Raw genomic sequence first — 15879 nt, forward strand, 5'->3', positions numbered from 1 at the left:
GTATGGTTAGGGATGCTGGTCTTGTGGATGTGCACATTAAGCACCTCCCGGATGACACAGGGTTCACCTTTCATCGAGGTAATAGTCAGAGTAGGATAGATAGGTTTTTTTTGAAGGAGGCCTCTGCTTTCTCACCCCCAGTGGTGCAGGCGGTGGAGTTCTCTGATCACTGTATGCTATCTGTGGTCTTGAATGCTTCAGATTTCCCTCAGAGGGGCAAAGGCATCTGGAGATTAAATTCGACTCTCCTTGAGGAAGAACATGTTAGACAATCCTTTGAGGAATTCTTTCAGGCACAGGTGACCATCCTGGACTTTTGTAGCAGCAAGGCTGAGTGGTGGGAGCTGACCAAAAAGAGGATTGCTGGATTCTTCAGGGGCCTAGCCAATAAAAAACAGTTTAATAGATACATGACCTACCAACGTTTGCGGAGGAAGCTGGATATTCTTGTCTCGAGAGGAGGAGATCCTGGGGCAATCTCTGAAGTGAAAATCCTCCTCAGGAAGTGTCAATATGACCGGCATACCTCTTTGGTTCTGGAGCGGGACTATGGGAAATACCACTCGCCTGACCCCTACCAGAACTGCAAACAGGGTGTAGCTGTTAAGATGGTCGTTGGCCTTAAGGATAGTACAGGTTCCTTGACAAAGTCCAGGTCAGGGATCCTGGAGGTCGTGAGGTCTTTTTATGCTGAACTTCTTGGGAGGAAGGAGCTTGACCGAGACAAGATGGAAAGCTTTTTGGACTCTATTCCAGGTCTAAATGGTGGAGATGTCCCTTTGATGAATTTGACAGAAGAGATCACAGTTGAAGAGGTGACGAGGGCAATTGAACAGCTTGCCATCAAGAAGTCACCTGGACCGGATGGTCTGACGGCTGAGTTTTACAAAGCCTTTAAGTCTATTCTGGCCCCACATTTGGTAGAGATTTTTAACAGTTGTCTTGCTGAGGGGGTGCTTCCCCCTTCCATGAGACACTCAGCTGTGATTCTTCTTTCAAAAGGTAAAGATCCTTCGATGATTGAGAATTGGCGCCCCATCAGCCTTCTCAATGTCGATAGAAAGGTGCTGGCGAAGATACTTTTCTGGCGCCTATCGGCAGTAGCAGAGTCTTTGCTTTCTCGCCATCAGCACTGTTCGATCCAGGGTAGGAGCACCTTCACAGCGGTTTTAGCTGTCCGGGAGGCCTTGGAGCAGTGCAGGGCTGCAGGCTGGGGAAAGTATCTACTGGCATTGGATCAGGCAAAGGCTTTCGATCGTGTCAACCATGAGTACCTGTGGTTGCTCTTTAGTAAGTACGGTCTGCCGGGTGGTTTTGTCGATTGGTTAAAAGTTTTGTATAAGGGGGCAGAAAGCTTCCCTCTTGTTAATGGTTGGGTTGGACAGTCCTTTGAGGTTGGTTCTGGGGTGCGCCAGGGTTGTCCGCTGAGTCCCCTGCTCTATGTGTTTGCAATCGACCCCTTCATCAGGAGGCTAGAGAGCAGCATGTTGTGTGGGGTACCAGTGGGAATCCCGGGTGAGCCGCCTTTGAGGGTTGTTGCCTATGCGGATGATGTGTCAGTGATTGTCACTGGGACAGATGAAGCGGAGGAGGTGGTCTCTCTGACATCACGGTACTCTGAAGCATCAGGCTCCAAGATCAATCAGGAAAAGAGTGAAGTTTTTTGGATGGGAAAGGAAGGTGAGGGGTTTGATCTCCCGGACACTTTTCCAGTGCCCCAGGAAAAAATTAAGATATTAGGCATTGAATTTGGACCTGGCGATTATGGCCTCAAAAACTGGGAGGGCAGGCTGGAAGTTGCCAATACTAAGGTGGTCAGCTGGAAGAGATGGAAGTTATCTCTGAGGGAAAGGGTTGATCTGATTAAGACTTACCTGATACCGATCTTCTTGTATGTCAGCCCTGTCTGCATCTTGCCAGTGTCTCTCTATGCTAGGATCTATAGTGTGTTCTTCCAGATGCTGTGGGGGAACAGACTGAACCCCATCAAGAGGAATGTCACCTATCTATCCAGGAGGGAGGGTGGCTTAGGTATGGTCAACCCCGTTCTTTTCTTTTCACTGCTATTTCTCAGGTTTAACATTGGTAGTATGCTTGCAGTGGAACCTCCTGGATGGGCAGGCATGTTTAGATCTTGGTTTAGGCCTTTTCTGCGACTTTGGGAAGAAGGTGGCCAAGTGAAGAATCTCAGGGGTCATCGTGGTCAGCTCCCAGCCTATGTCGCTCCGTGTCTGAAGTTGCTGCGGCAGTGGCGACTGTCGGCTGAAGATCTCAGATCCGCTCCGAGGAAAGTCCTTATGAGCCGAGTCTTGAGTGAAGTCTTTCATGACCCACTGGCCTTAAGGGATTGCCCAGGCCCAATTTTGAGGGAAGGGTTAAGATTGATTAATTTGGCTAGAGTCCCCCTTAAATTCAGGGATCTGGCCTGGTTGTGCTTCCACGGGAGGCTCTATGTTCGGGGCAATTTGAAATTCCGCAGTGGGATGGATCGTGGTTGTCCTCGGGAGGAATGTGCAGGTGAGGAGGAGACTATGGACCATTTTCTGCTTCGTTGCCCTTTTAACATAGAGGTATACAAACAGGTTGGGCGGGCCCTCGGTGTTCCTTTCCTCTCCAGGCTGGGTTATGCTGAGTGGGTGTACGGAGCATTCAATACTGGTGGGGGCTTTTGTTTGGATACACTTTTTTTAGTTAGTTTAGTAGTCCGTTATTACACATGGAACGCACGGTGTCAGGTCACCCTTCGGCGTAAAATCCTTCCTGTTCAGGTGGTGGTGTGTGACATTCTGCATGAGGTGGGGAAGATTCGGGCGCTTGAGAGAGACAAGTGGGGTCAGAGGGCTTGGCTGAAGGCGTGGAGGGGTTTCAAGCCTCCCTGACTGCCAGGAGTCTCTTTCCCGGGTGTGGCTTTCTGTCTCTTATCACCCTAGATTTTTTCTTAATGCTCAGTTTTTGATAAATGGCTGCATACATAGGTGATGGGTTGTGCCTCTTAGGCCCTCTCTGCTGCTTTATGTAAATAGTTTTCTAAGAATGTTGGAAGTGGATTATGTATATATTGTATATATTCTGCACATGGATGTGAATTCCTTTGTTTTTTTTGTTGGAATATTGTACTATAGTTCTGTTTTTTACTTTTGTATAAAATATGTTGCTTGATTCTTTTCAATAAAAGATCAATAGTGCCCCATCATTAGTGTCAGTGGGAAATTGAATCCACCATCATTGGTGTCAGTGGGAGGAATAGAACCCCATTGTTGGTGTCAGTGGGAGAAAAAGAACCCCATTGTTGGTGTCAGTGGGAGGAATAGAACCCCATTGTTGGTGTCAGTGGGAGGAATAGAACCCCATTGTTGGTGTCAGTGGGAGGAATAGAACCCCATTGTTGGTGTCAGTGGGAGGAATAACGCCCCATTGCTGGTGTCAGTGGGAGGAATAGTGCCCTATCATTGGTGTCAGTGGTTGAATTAATCCCCCATCATTGGTGTTAAGAGGAGGATTAGTGCCCCATCATTGGTGCCAATGGGAGGAATAGTCCCCCATCATTGGTGTCAGTGGAAGGAATAGTACCCCATTGTTGGTGTCAGTGGGAGGAATAGTACCCCATTGCTGGTGTCAGTGGACGAATAGTACCCCATTGTTGGTGTCCGTGGAGGAATAGTGCCCCATTGTTGGTGTCAGTGGAGGAATAGTGCCCCATTGTTGGTGTCAGTGGAGGTATAGTGCCCCATTGTTGGTGTCAGTGGAGGAATAGTGCCCCATTGTTGGTGTCAGTTGAGGTATAGTGCCCCATTGTTGGTGTCCGTGGAGGAATAGTGCCCCATTCTTGGTGTCAGTGGAAGGTATAGTACCCCATTGTTGGTGTCAGTGGAAGGCATAGTACCCCATTGTTGGTGTCAGTGGAAGGCATAGTGTCCCAAGGGCCAGATAAAGGTAAGCAAAGTGCCACATCTGGCCCAGGAGCCACAGTTCGAGACCCCTGTTCTATAGGGTAGTTAGTATAGGAGTTAGAAGGGGGGTGGGAACAGTTTAAACTTTAGTTGGTTCTAAGCCCAGACTTCTATTTTAAGGGAATATTTTCCACTTTCTTCAGTTGCTCCAGTTTATGTCCATCATGTTAACTGGAGAAGAGAGACTACCCTTTCCTGAGGCCGCAATTATTTCTATATGTTGTCTCCTCCCAAATCATGTCTATAGCCGGTGTTCTTCCATAATAATGCACTTCACCAGGTGTGAAGGAACTTTGTTTTACCTGATTAAGAAATGAGACGGAGTGTTGTCACCCAGCAAGCCGTGCAGCCACTCCCACTGCAAGCCTGATGTGAACATTCAGATGGTGTGCAGGGCTGAAGCTCAATATAAAGCAGGGTTATACGTGTTTGTACTAAACATGTACAGTAGATTATGTATAAATATTACCTCTTCCTCCTGATTTGTCGTTTTCAAGGAGTTAACCCTTTCTCTCTCAGCCAGGACCTCCTCATCAGCATCGTCCAGTTGCTCGGGATTCTGGGTGAAGGGATGTCCTCTTTTGGTGAACCTGATTGTAGAGAGGAAAGTATCAGGCCCCCGTGTTGGCTGTAGGGGCTCCTCCAGTTGAGGTTCCCCCAATTACCATATCAATATGATGTTTTCTTCACCCACCTGAACACCGGATCTTGTTTCAGGCTCCTCGTTCCGAATTTCCATTCTAAGAACCACAGAAGGCCCCCCAATATGACAATCTGAAGGTACGGCTGAAGGGAGAGAGAATCACTTATTTGACTTCTCTAGTGCAAAATTAGATTTCTTTTAATGGGAACTGTAACGGAACCGTGACCCCACAATGTGCTTGTGTGCTTCCGTCAGAATAGCTCTTCCTTCAGTCTTGAACATAGATATCAGATATTCTAGCCGCCCTCCCCCCCAATACAAAACTAGCCGAGAATAGCTTGTATAAGAACAAACATCACACCGAATATATACCCCACCAGGTCAGGTGCCTGATTACATTATCCTATGCAGATGAAATTGTGTACAGAGATATAATTAACATATCTAAGGAACAACCAACACAAACAGTATTCTACTTTCCCACTAGCAACTAATAGATGACAGTGATTTAATTCACTTAAAGCGAAGTACCACCCAAAAGTGGAACTTCCGCTTTAGGCAGTTCTAACCCCCTGACATGCCACATTTGGCATGTCATTTTTTTGGGGGGGGGAGTGGGTACCTAGTTTTGACAGGTACCCGCTCCCACTTCCGCTCGGAGCGCCGCGGTGCCCTGAGCGGAAGTTCTCCTCTCCCCCTCCCTCCCTGCAATCTTCTGGGACATGTCAGAGGTCCCAGAAGATTGCCAGCCAATCACGACGCGTAGCGCAACTCGCGCATGCGCAGTGCATACCTGGCTGTGAAGCCGAAAACTGTCAAAGCCGGGTGCCCACACCAGTGATGCCGGCGCCGCAGACAGAGAGGGAGAAGAGCGAGGCTCCGGCGGCCGCATCGCTGGACCGTTGGACAGGTGAGTGTGTGTTTAGGCTGGAACTCCGCTTTAAGCTAATTAACTAGCAGACTTGCCGTCATTGAGCTCATGAAGTACAACACACATTATTATAACTGTAAACACATCCCCACAGTAGACAATAGGTGAGTTATTCAAAACAATCATCAATGTGTGGAAGACAGATGGTTGAGCTGGTGAGATTAGCATCTGCCATGAGTCTGACTTTGTGGAGCAGTCCCCCTATTGGCCATAGGCAGCCAGGCCTTTAACATGGATCCTAGGCCTAGAGTCCCAGAGTCTGTGTGTCTTGGGGAGATGTGGAATTGAATGCAAAGTAACATTACTCCAAAGGTCCCCCCCCCCCCCCAGCATACACCCCACAAAGAGCAGTGTTCCCTCACAAGTTAGGGCCCATAGTCAGTAGGCAAGAGGTTAGCCTGCAGTCCCCTCCAAAAGCCCCTGCCCTACGCGAGTTTGTCACAGGAACCCTTTGTGATGTCCATGGGAATTTCAACCGAAATTTGAATACAAATTGAGTTTGAATCAAATTTGAATCGAATTTGAAAACAAGAATAGAATAAAATAGAATAGAAAAATAACAAATAGAATAGAAAAGAATAGAATTAAGTATATAAGCACAGCTTGGAAACCCCACATGACCCCCTGGGGATCTTTAACCCCTTTCGTGCCCACGCTATAACCAAAAGTCAGCTACAGCACGGGCCTATATTGCCGGGAGGGTGTCCATGTAGGTCCTCCCAAGCATGCGCTGCCTACAAAACCTCTTTGGGGCGCGGCAGCGCCTTCTGTGCTCAGCGAGTCCATGAGGCTTGGCTGATCACAGATCAAATTAAGGGCCCGATCCCGCCCCCTTATCACGTGATCAGCTGTCAGCCAATGACAGCGGATTGCAAGATGTAAACAGAAGCCGGTAATCAGCTTTTTTTTTCAGCGTCAGGAGTAAAAAAAAAAGCCAATTACTGACTTGTGTAAATGCGACATTGGTCCCGCAGACGGAGAGATACTGCCGCCTCATCAGTGCCCACCAGTGCTACCTACCAATGCCCACCAGTGCCACCTATCAGTGCCCATCAGTGCTGCCAATCAGTGTCCATCATCAGTGCCATCTACCAGTGGTGCCTATCAGTTTTCCCTACCAGTGCCCATCAGTGCCATCTATCAATGTCCTTCAGTGCCGCCTATCAGTGCAGCCTAATTAGTGCCCATCAGTGCCACCTATCAGTGCAGCCTCATCAGTGCCTCTTGATCAGTGCCCACCAGTGCCGCCTCATCAGTGCCCATTAGTGCCACCTATCAGTGCCACCCTATCAGTCCCACCTACCAGTGCCCATTAGTGCCACCTTAACAGGGCCTATCAGTGCCCATCAGTGCAGCCTATCAGTGCCCACCAGTGCCACAAATCAGTGCCCATCAGTGCTGCCAATCAGTGTCCATCATCAGTGCCATCTATCAGTGGTGCCTAACAGTTTTACCTACCAGTGCCCATCAGTGCCATCTATCAATGTCCTTCAGTGCCGCCTATCAGTGCAGCCTCATTAGTGCCTATCAGTGCAGCCTCATCAGTGCCTCTTGATCAGTGCCCACCAGTGCCACCTCATCAGTGCCCATAAGTGCCACCTATCAGGGCCACCCTATCAGTCCCACCTACCAGTGTCCATTAGTGCCACTTTAACAGGGCCTATCAGTGCCCATCAGTGCAGCCTATCAGTATCCGTCAGTGCTGCCTATCAGTTACACCTATCAGAGCAGCCTCATCAGTGCCGCCTATCAGTGCAGCTTCATCCGTGCCTCTTGATCAGTGCCCACCAGTGCCGCTTCATCAGTGCCACCTATAAGTGTCCATCGGTGCCGCCTATCAGTGCCCATCAATTCCACCTTATCAGTGCCTATCATTGCCCATCAGTGCCACCTATCAGTGGTGCCTATCAGTGCCACCTATCAGTGCAGCCTCATCAGTGCTTCTTGATCAGTGCCCACCAGTGCCGCCTCATCAGTGCCCATCAGTGCCACCTATTGCCCATCAGTGCAGCCTATCAGTGCCCATCAGTGCCGCCTTATCAATGCCTATTTGTGCCCGTAAGTGCAACCTATCAGTGCCCATCAGTTCAGCCTCATCAGTGCACATCAATGAAGGAGAAAACTTACCTGTTTGCAAAATTATATAACAAACTATATAAACCTTTTTGTTTTTTAAATTGTGGTCTTTTTTTGTTTGTTTAGCAGAATCTAAAAGCCCCAGTAGTGATTAAATACCACCAAATTAAAGCTCTATTTGTGTAAAAAAAATGATAAAAATGTAATATGGGTACAGTGTAGCATGACCGTGCAGTTGCCCGTTATGGAATGGGGTAAATTATTCCAGGTATTTTCGCATCGCATGGAATGACATTTGGTTTGCTCTGTAAATCCTTGCTCTCACTTACTTTTTCATCCTTTGTTACATCTCAGTACTGCTGATCTCATGTGGCCCCTTTACAGCCACTTCCTGTCTACATGCACTCCAACAATGGCTGCATTGCACGGGTTTCCTGACGGTGACAATGGTGGGCCACACCTTTGTAACTTCCGGTGAAATAGCCTCTTGGAGTGTCCCAGAAACATGGAAGCAAACATACCATACCCACCCTCAACTGCAAATCCAGCTTGGAGCCAGTGCTCTGGATGGGGTTTCTCCAAGTTCACATAGCGAAACCCATAGTAGGTTCAAGCCAGCTACTTAGTGTAGCCCATAAAATGTAAATCTTTATTAGCTACGTTCTAAAACACAACTAACGCGTTTCGACTATAACAGCCTTCCTCAAACTACAGTTTTTGTGATGCGCGAAACCCGTTAGCCTGACACAAGTTGTATTTTGGAATGTAGCCAATAAAGATTTACATTTTATGGATTACACGAGTAGCCGGCTTGAATTTACTATGTCCTGAAAGCACCTCCTAGGCCTCATGTACACTGCAGCTGCTGAGCTCACGTTTAGGAGCAGTCGGGTTTTATTTCAGCCTGACCTCTCCTCCATGTTATCTTATGGCTCCATGTACACTCAGTCCTTTATAGGAGTTTAGAGGAAGTTGAGTTTACTGACGTTTTTTTGGAAGCAGATAAACCATGTTCAGCACTGTAGATTACTGGCATTTCAAACGCCAAATGGTTGTAACCCGCATTTATGCGCATTTGCGTTTATAAGCATTTTTAAAGCGGAACGTGTAAAAACCACAATTTTCACCACATGAAGAGAGAGAGATGGATGGAGATGGATGGCAACTTGCCATTGCCGCGATGCTTTGTTTCACGGCTGTGGCAGAAATGATACCCCTTGATGAACGAGAATTCAAGTGAATGGCTCCGCTCTGCATTGCATACGGTTACAGGGTGCTACTGCAGGATTGAAGGGGTTAGAGCAGGCGGTGAGGAGGTGATACAACACCTCCTAACCACCATTTTTAACAGCCATGTATTTGATACCTAAAAAGACCCTTGATGTCTGACTTTTGAGACACAGAAAGGGATTGAGGACATAGAATCCTCAATTCCTTTCTCTCCTGTCTCATTTGCACTGAATGAATGAACTGGAAGCGCTCTGTGCAGGTACTCCCTTTTCATTTACAAACTGAAGCACAGTCTGACACAGCCTGGGAGTGAAGCTGGCTGTGCTGCAGGGGGAGCCACAGAGGGATTGATTTCAGGGATTGCCCTGATCCCATTCCAGCTACTCCAATCCCCCTGTGCTCCCCCTGCACCAGCTGAAATCTGATGGGAGGAGGAGGGAGTGAAGCTGGCTGTGCTGAAGGGGGAGCCACAGAGGGATTGGTTTCAGGGATTGCCCTGATCCCCTTCCAGCTACTCCAATCCCCCTGTGCTCCCCCTGCACCAGCTGAAATCTGATGGGAGGAGGAGGGAGTGAAGCTGGCTGTGCTGCAGGGGGAGCCACAGAGGGATTGGTTTCAGGGATTGCCCTGATCCCCTTCCAGCTGCTCCAATCCCTCTGTGGCTCCCCCTGCACCAGCTGAAATCTGATGTGAGGGGGAGGGAGTGAAGCTGGCTGTGCTGAAGGGGGAGCCACAGAGGGATTGGTTTCAGGGATTGCCCTGATCCCCTTCCAGCTGCTCCAATCCCTCTGTGGCTCCCCCTGCACCAGCTGAAATCTGATGTGAGGGGGAGGGAGTGAAGCTGGCTGTGCTGAAGGGGGAGCCACAGAGGGATTGGTTTCAGGGATTGCCCTGATCCCCTTTCAGCTGCTCCAATATCTCTGTGGCTCCCCCTGCACCAGCTGAAATCTGATGTGAGGGGGAGGGAGTGAAGCTGGCTGTGCTGCAGGGGGAACCACAGAGGGATTGGTTTCAGGGATTGCCCTGATCCCCTTCCAGCTGCTCCAATATCTCTGTGGCTCCCCCTGCACCAGCTGAAATCTGATGGGAGGGGGGAGGGAGTGAAGCTGGCTGTGCTGCAGGGGGAACCACAGAGGGATTGGTTTCAGGGATTGCCCTGATCCCCTTCCAGCTGCCCCAATCCCCCTGTGCTCCCCCTGCACCAGCTGAAATCTGATGGGAGGGGGAGGGAGTGAAGCTGGCTGTGCTGCAGGGGGAGCCACAGAGGGATTGGTTTCAGGGATTGCCCTAAAACCCTTCCAGCTGCTACAATCCCCCTGTGCTCCCCCTGCACCAGCTGAAATCTGATGGGAGGGGGAGGGAGTGAAGCTGGCTGTACTGCAGGGGGAGCCACAGGTTCAGGGATTGCCCCCACCACTCTAATCAACACTTGTTTGTCAGGTGCCCAGGCCCCCCCTATCGAACTGACAGGGCCCGGGCCTTGTACAGGAGGTGCTGGCTGTACTGCTCTGGTTGTCACCCTATAACAGGAAGTACCTAAACAAAGATTTTTGTGGCAGGACCACCAGGAAATCATTCAATGACAATGCAGATGTAAACCTACTATAAAAAACATTAACATATGAAGGTTTCTATGAGGATTTAGTGATGAGGTTTTTCATATAGTTTTAATGCTGAAAGATCAAAACGGCTGCTATACTTACAATTAGCAGATGAATGTACAGCTTTCGTTCGGTTTGCAGATGAATGTACAGCTTTCGTTCGGTTTGCACAGTTTCCATATACACGGCCTAAAAAGATACGTCACTTTATTATATCTGGTATACAAAGAAGTCCTCGCTGCACATATCTTACCAGACCTCAAAAAAGTGTACCTTTCCCCCCGAAAAAAATGCAAATACTGTGGGACATAAAAAATTGTGTAAGATGAAAAAATTGCGTAGGGTGATGTTACGCCAAGTAAATCGATTTTACACGTTTTCACTTTACTTGGTAACATTCTTTGTAAACATACCGTGCATCCGGAAAGTATTCACAGCGCTTCACTTTTTCCACATTTTGTTATGTTACAGCCTTATTCCAAAATGGATTCAATTCATTATTTTGCACAGTAATTTTCAGATCTCTCCAGATATGTTCAATCAGGTTCAAGTCTGGGCTCTGGCTGGGCGACTCATGGATATTCACAGAGTTGTCCCATAGCCACTCTTGGCTGAGTGCTTAGGGTCGTTGTCCTGTTAGAAGATGATCCCTCGCCCCAGTCTGAGGTCCAGAGCACTCTGGAGCAGGTTTTCATCAAGGATGTCTCTGTACATTGCTGCATTCATCTTTCCCTCAATCCTGACTAGTCTCCCAGTTCCTGCTGCTGAAAAACATCCCCACAGCATGATGCTGCCACCACCATGCTTCACTGTAGGGCTGGTATTGGCCAGGTGATGAGCGGCGCCTGGTTTCCTCCAGACATGACGCTTACCATTCAGGCCAAAGACTTCAATTTTTTGTTTCATCATACCAGAGAATTTTGTCTCTCATGGTCTAAGAGTCCTGCAGGTGCCTTTTGGCAAACTCCAGGTGGGCAGTCATGTGCCTTTTACTGAGGAGTGGCTTCCGTCTGGCCACTTAACCATACAGGTCTGATTGGTGGAGTGCTGCAGAGATGGTTGTTCTTCTGGAAGGTTCTCCTCTCTCCACAGAGAAATGCTGGAGCTCTGTCAGAGTGACCATCAGGTTCTTGGTCACCTCCCTGACTAAGGCCCTTCTCCCCCGATCGCTCAGCTTGCCAGAAGAGTCCTGGTGGTTCCAAACTTCTTCCATTTATGGATTATGGAGGCCACTGTGCTCATTGGGACCTTCAATGTTGCAAAAATGTTTCTGTACACTTCCCCCAATCTGCGCCTCCATACAATCCTGTCTCGGGGGTCTTCAGACTATTCTTTGGACTACTTTGCTTGGTTTGTGCTCCGACATGCACTGCTAGATGTGGGACCTTATATAGACAGGTGTGTGCCTTTCCACATCATCTCCAATCAACTAAATTTACCACAGGTGGACTCCACTCAAGTTGTAGAAACATCTTAAGGATGATCAGTGGAAACAGGATGCACCTGAACTCAATTTTGAGTGTCACGGCAAAAGCTTGAGAAGTCCTGCAAAGAAGAATGGGAGAAACTGCCCAAAAATAGGAGTGCCAAGCTTCTAGCATCATACTCAAAAAGACTTGAGGCTGTAATTGGTGCCAAAGGAGCTTCACCAAAGTATTGAGCAAAGGGTGTGAATACTTATGTACATGGGGTTATTTCATTTTTTATTTTTAATAAATTTGCCAAGATTTCAAACAAACTTCTGTCACGTTGTCATTATGGGGGATTGTTTGTGGAGTTTTGAGGAAAATAATGAATTTAATACATGTTGGAATACGGCTGTAACATAACAAAATGTGGAAAAAGTGAAGCGCTGTGAATACTTTCCGGATTCACGGTATCTTTCTTTTGTTCAATGAACTTAAATTGTGAAAAAAAAGATACCAAACATGTCACGCTTTAAAATTGAGTACGGGAAACGGTACCAAACTATGGTACCCGAAATTCTCCATAGACGGCGCATTCAAAGCCTTTACCAGTTACCAGTTTAGTGTTACACAAGAGGTCTGGTGCTAGAATTATTGCTCTTATTGTGACGGCGATACCTCGCGTGTGTGGTGCGATCGCTGTTTGGATATGCGTGCGCGACCGATGCGTGCATTTGCCTTTGCGCGGGAAATTTTATAATTTATTTAAATTTATAATTTATTTTATCTTACATTATTTTTTAGCCCTTTCATTTCTTTTTCTTTATCAACTTTATTGCTATCACAAGGGATGAACAACATCCTATGTAACAGCATGGTCCGGGACAGGTCCTCTTTACGGAGTCTATCTTTTTCTGGCACTTTTTGTTTACAAGTTTAAATAGGTATTTTTTGCTAGAAAATTACTTAGAACTCCCAAATATTATACATTTATTTTTTAGCAGAGAGCCTAGGGAATAAAATGGCGACCGTTGCAAAATTTTTATGTCACACCATAATTGTGCAGCAGTTTTTCATACACATTTTTTGGGGAAAAAATACATTTTAATGAATTAAGAAAAAAAAAAAAAAAATAAAACACAATATATACCATATTTTTTTTGTAAAATGTGAAAGATGATGTTAGGGCAAGTAAATAGATACCTAACATGTCACGCTCGTGGAATGGCAACAAACTACTTAAAAATCTCCGTAGGCAACGATTTAAATGCCTTTAGAGTTACAGAGGAGGTTTACATAAAGGATTACCATGCAGGAGGCTTTCTCTTATTGATGAGAGCTCCAGCCATGGACAGATGGTGCCCATGATTGTTATATCTATTACCTCCCTGCCTCAACCCTGTATGGGATAATATTGAGTATATATCTCCTTTGCGTTGGCACCCACCACATTTGAAATGAGGGTCAGCATTCGGATGAGCGCTTTATAAGGCTACTTTAGCCTACTACAAAATTAAGGAGTTATGCGGCCATCGTTATTGCTATATAGAGGAAAGTCACTAATATTTGGATATATGGAGATCTATGTAACCATTTGAGGATCAGATCAGTATAACTGTTGATACTGCTGTTAGCCATTTGAACTTGACATCTGGATATAGGGACCCTGTTGTTCTATCCTGCCACTCGTATCTTTGCGCGCAGCGCGAAATATCGGTCTTGTTCGGTCTCTTTGGCCCTGACGAAGCCTTATGCGAAACACGTTGGCTTATTGGGACCCTCATCAGAGACTTGCATCAACATCTGCATAAAAAATTCCATATTTCCTGGTTTAGGAAACATATTTCTGTACTACGCTTTTTATCCTATTTGTTATTGTTGTATGGGACTCTTTTTCTGGGGTCCCTTAATTTTGTACATTGTTTTAGACTAATAAAATTATTTTATTGTATATGATTGCCTTTGGTCCTCCTTCTCCCAAGTGGCCTTTAAAGCCCCTACTTTTTCTCTTTTTTTCGCATATGTATATTTGGGGTATGGGCCTACCTACACGGTAAATCTGGTTTATCGCTCTGGTCCTCCAAGGTCATAGAGGCGATCAGAGGTGCTTACTCTTTGACCACCTATGTGAGCAGCTGGCTGCAACGTTGGATCGTTTCTCGGGCGGAAACGGTAAGTCCAAAAAACAAACATTGGTGAGCGGCAAAGGAGGGGGGGGGGGATGGGGTCAGAGTTGGGGATGTGTCAGGACATCTCCTCCCATTGCTTTGGAAAATGTTTCACGGCTCATGAGAAAGCCAACGGCTACAAAAAATGATACTGGGGTTATGGATGATATCTTCAGCCATAATCCCAGTACACCACTTGCAATCCACAACATATATTGATTTACAGTCTGTATTGCGGTCTGCAAGTGGTAAAACCCCAGATCTCTCCTCTGGCCTCCAATGCAGCTGATCAGATGCCGGCTGATTTAATTGGCTGCTTCACTGGCCAGTAACAGGCCAGTAAACAAAGAACCCAAGCCGGCAGTGATGAAATCCTCATTACTCCCGGTTTCTGATGTTACACATTGGGAGGAACAGCATCAGTTCCTCTCACTGTGTTCAGTGAAGTCAGGACTCAGGAGCACGTGGCAAAGGCGGCAGTGAAGGCGGCGGTGGGAGGGAGGGTCCCCCTTCCACTGCCTGTAAAAGTATTCCAGTGGCTCTACAGCTGCAGCGATGACCGAGATATCACCCTTCCCGACCAGCGATGTGTCGGTACGTCGCATGGATGGGAAATAGTTAAGGAATATGAAATTTACACATCAGTACTTACCAGGTGTGAATAATAACCCATGAGGTTGGCGGGTGGCACCAAGAACAAGTAGAGGAAGTAGATAGCCTCCATGCCTCTATCATCATTGGGGATGAAAGCTTCCATCAGAATCTGGATAAGGGTAGACTGCAGGAAAGAGAGATGAGGATAAAGTATCAAACGTATTCCTAGAACACACGGACAGGAAGCACCAAAAGAATACTAATAGAAGGCAATAGCATACTGACCAAAGCTGGGGACATTATGTTGCACTGAGATAAGAGGAGCAATAAAACACAATTATATAATGCGCTCAGGCTGAGCAGAAGAGGTAGTTGTAAAAAAAAGGCAGGATCTGCAACCTATAATGCTGAAGTTGTTCACAGGTCATAGGGAGGGGCACTTTGGCCTTTTTTTCCTTGGGTGCTTGAAGACCTTGTCCCATCACTGACTGCCCTGCTAAGCAGACACCACAGCAAGGTTGTGTACTGAGCAAAGACTATGGCACTAAATATGGGCAAAGATTTCGTAAGGACACAAACAGCTTTTCGAAGACAGTGGACAGTGAAGGCCAGGAGTAATCAGATATGAATCTGAGCCATGTCTGCTGAAGAATCATTTTATCCTATAGATCTCCTTCAAGAAACCACCATAATCTGGGCACCTGACATCTTATATACTTACCAAGATAAAGAAGAAAGACCATCGGTCATTATTAATTTTTTTCTTCCCAAGAAGTGATGCAATTACGTAAACATTAAGGACCACGGCCATTCCGTAACCCAAAATTTCCATAATCTAAAAAAAAAAAAAAAAACAACTGTAATTGAAGATATGGAGAATATAAATGGAGGGTGAAAATATGTAATACATAAAGTAAGCATGCAAATCCCAAGAAGAAAAACCCCAAGGTGAGCAAGAACACTCTTAGGTGAGTGGGCATCTCTGAAGACGGGTGGGAACACCCCAAGGTGACAGAAAACATCAAGATGTGCGTGAAAACCTGAGGGGAGTGGGCACCTCTTATGGCGAGTCGGAACACTCCAAGATAAGAAAGAAAATCCCAGATGATTGGGCACATCCAAAAGATAAACAGACACATCCCACAATGAGCTGGCACCTCCCAAAGGTGAGTGGGAACACCCCAAGGTGACCAGAAATACCCATAGTGAGGAGGAACGTCCCAAGGTGTTCAGGAACAAACCAAAGGGAAGCAGGAACATCCCCAAGGTAAGTAGGAACA

At 46.8% G+C, this 15879-nt stretch overlaps 1 pseudogene across 1 annotated transcript in view; it reads right to left on the minus strand.

Annotated features, from left to right (window-relative positions):
- LOC309567502 (ABC-type organic anion transporter ABCA8-like) overlaps positions 1-15879 on the minus strand; it is a 140998-nt pseudogene that overhangs the window by 12104 nt on the left and 113015 nt on the right. The window contains exons 25-28 of the transcript XR_014226122.1: positions 15321-15434; positions 14658-14783; positions 4645-4736; positions 4420-4540 (exon numbers count right to left, since the gene is read on the minus strand). The product of XR_014226122.1 is annotated as an ABC-type organic anion transporter ABCA8-like (transcript). The remainder of the gene's footprint in view (positions 1-4419; positions 4541-4644; positions 4737-14657; positions 14784-15320; positions 15435-15879) is intronic.

The sequence above is a fragment of the Pelophylax lessonae genome, assembly GCF_965119305.1.
Source record: "Pelophylax lessonae genome assembly, chromosome: 11".
Classification (NCBI taxonomy): Eukaryota; Metazoa; Chordata; class Amphibia; order Anura; family Ranidae; genus Pelophylax; species Pelophylax lessonae.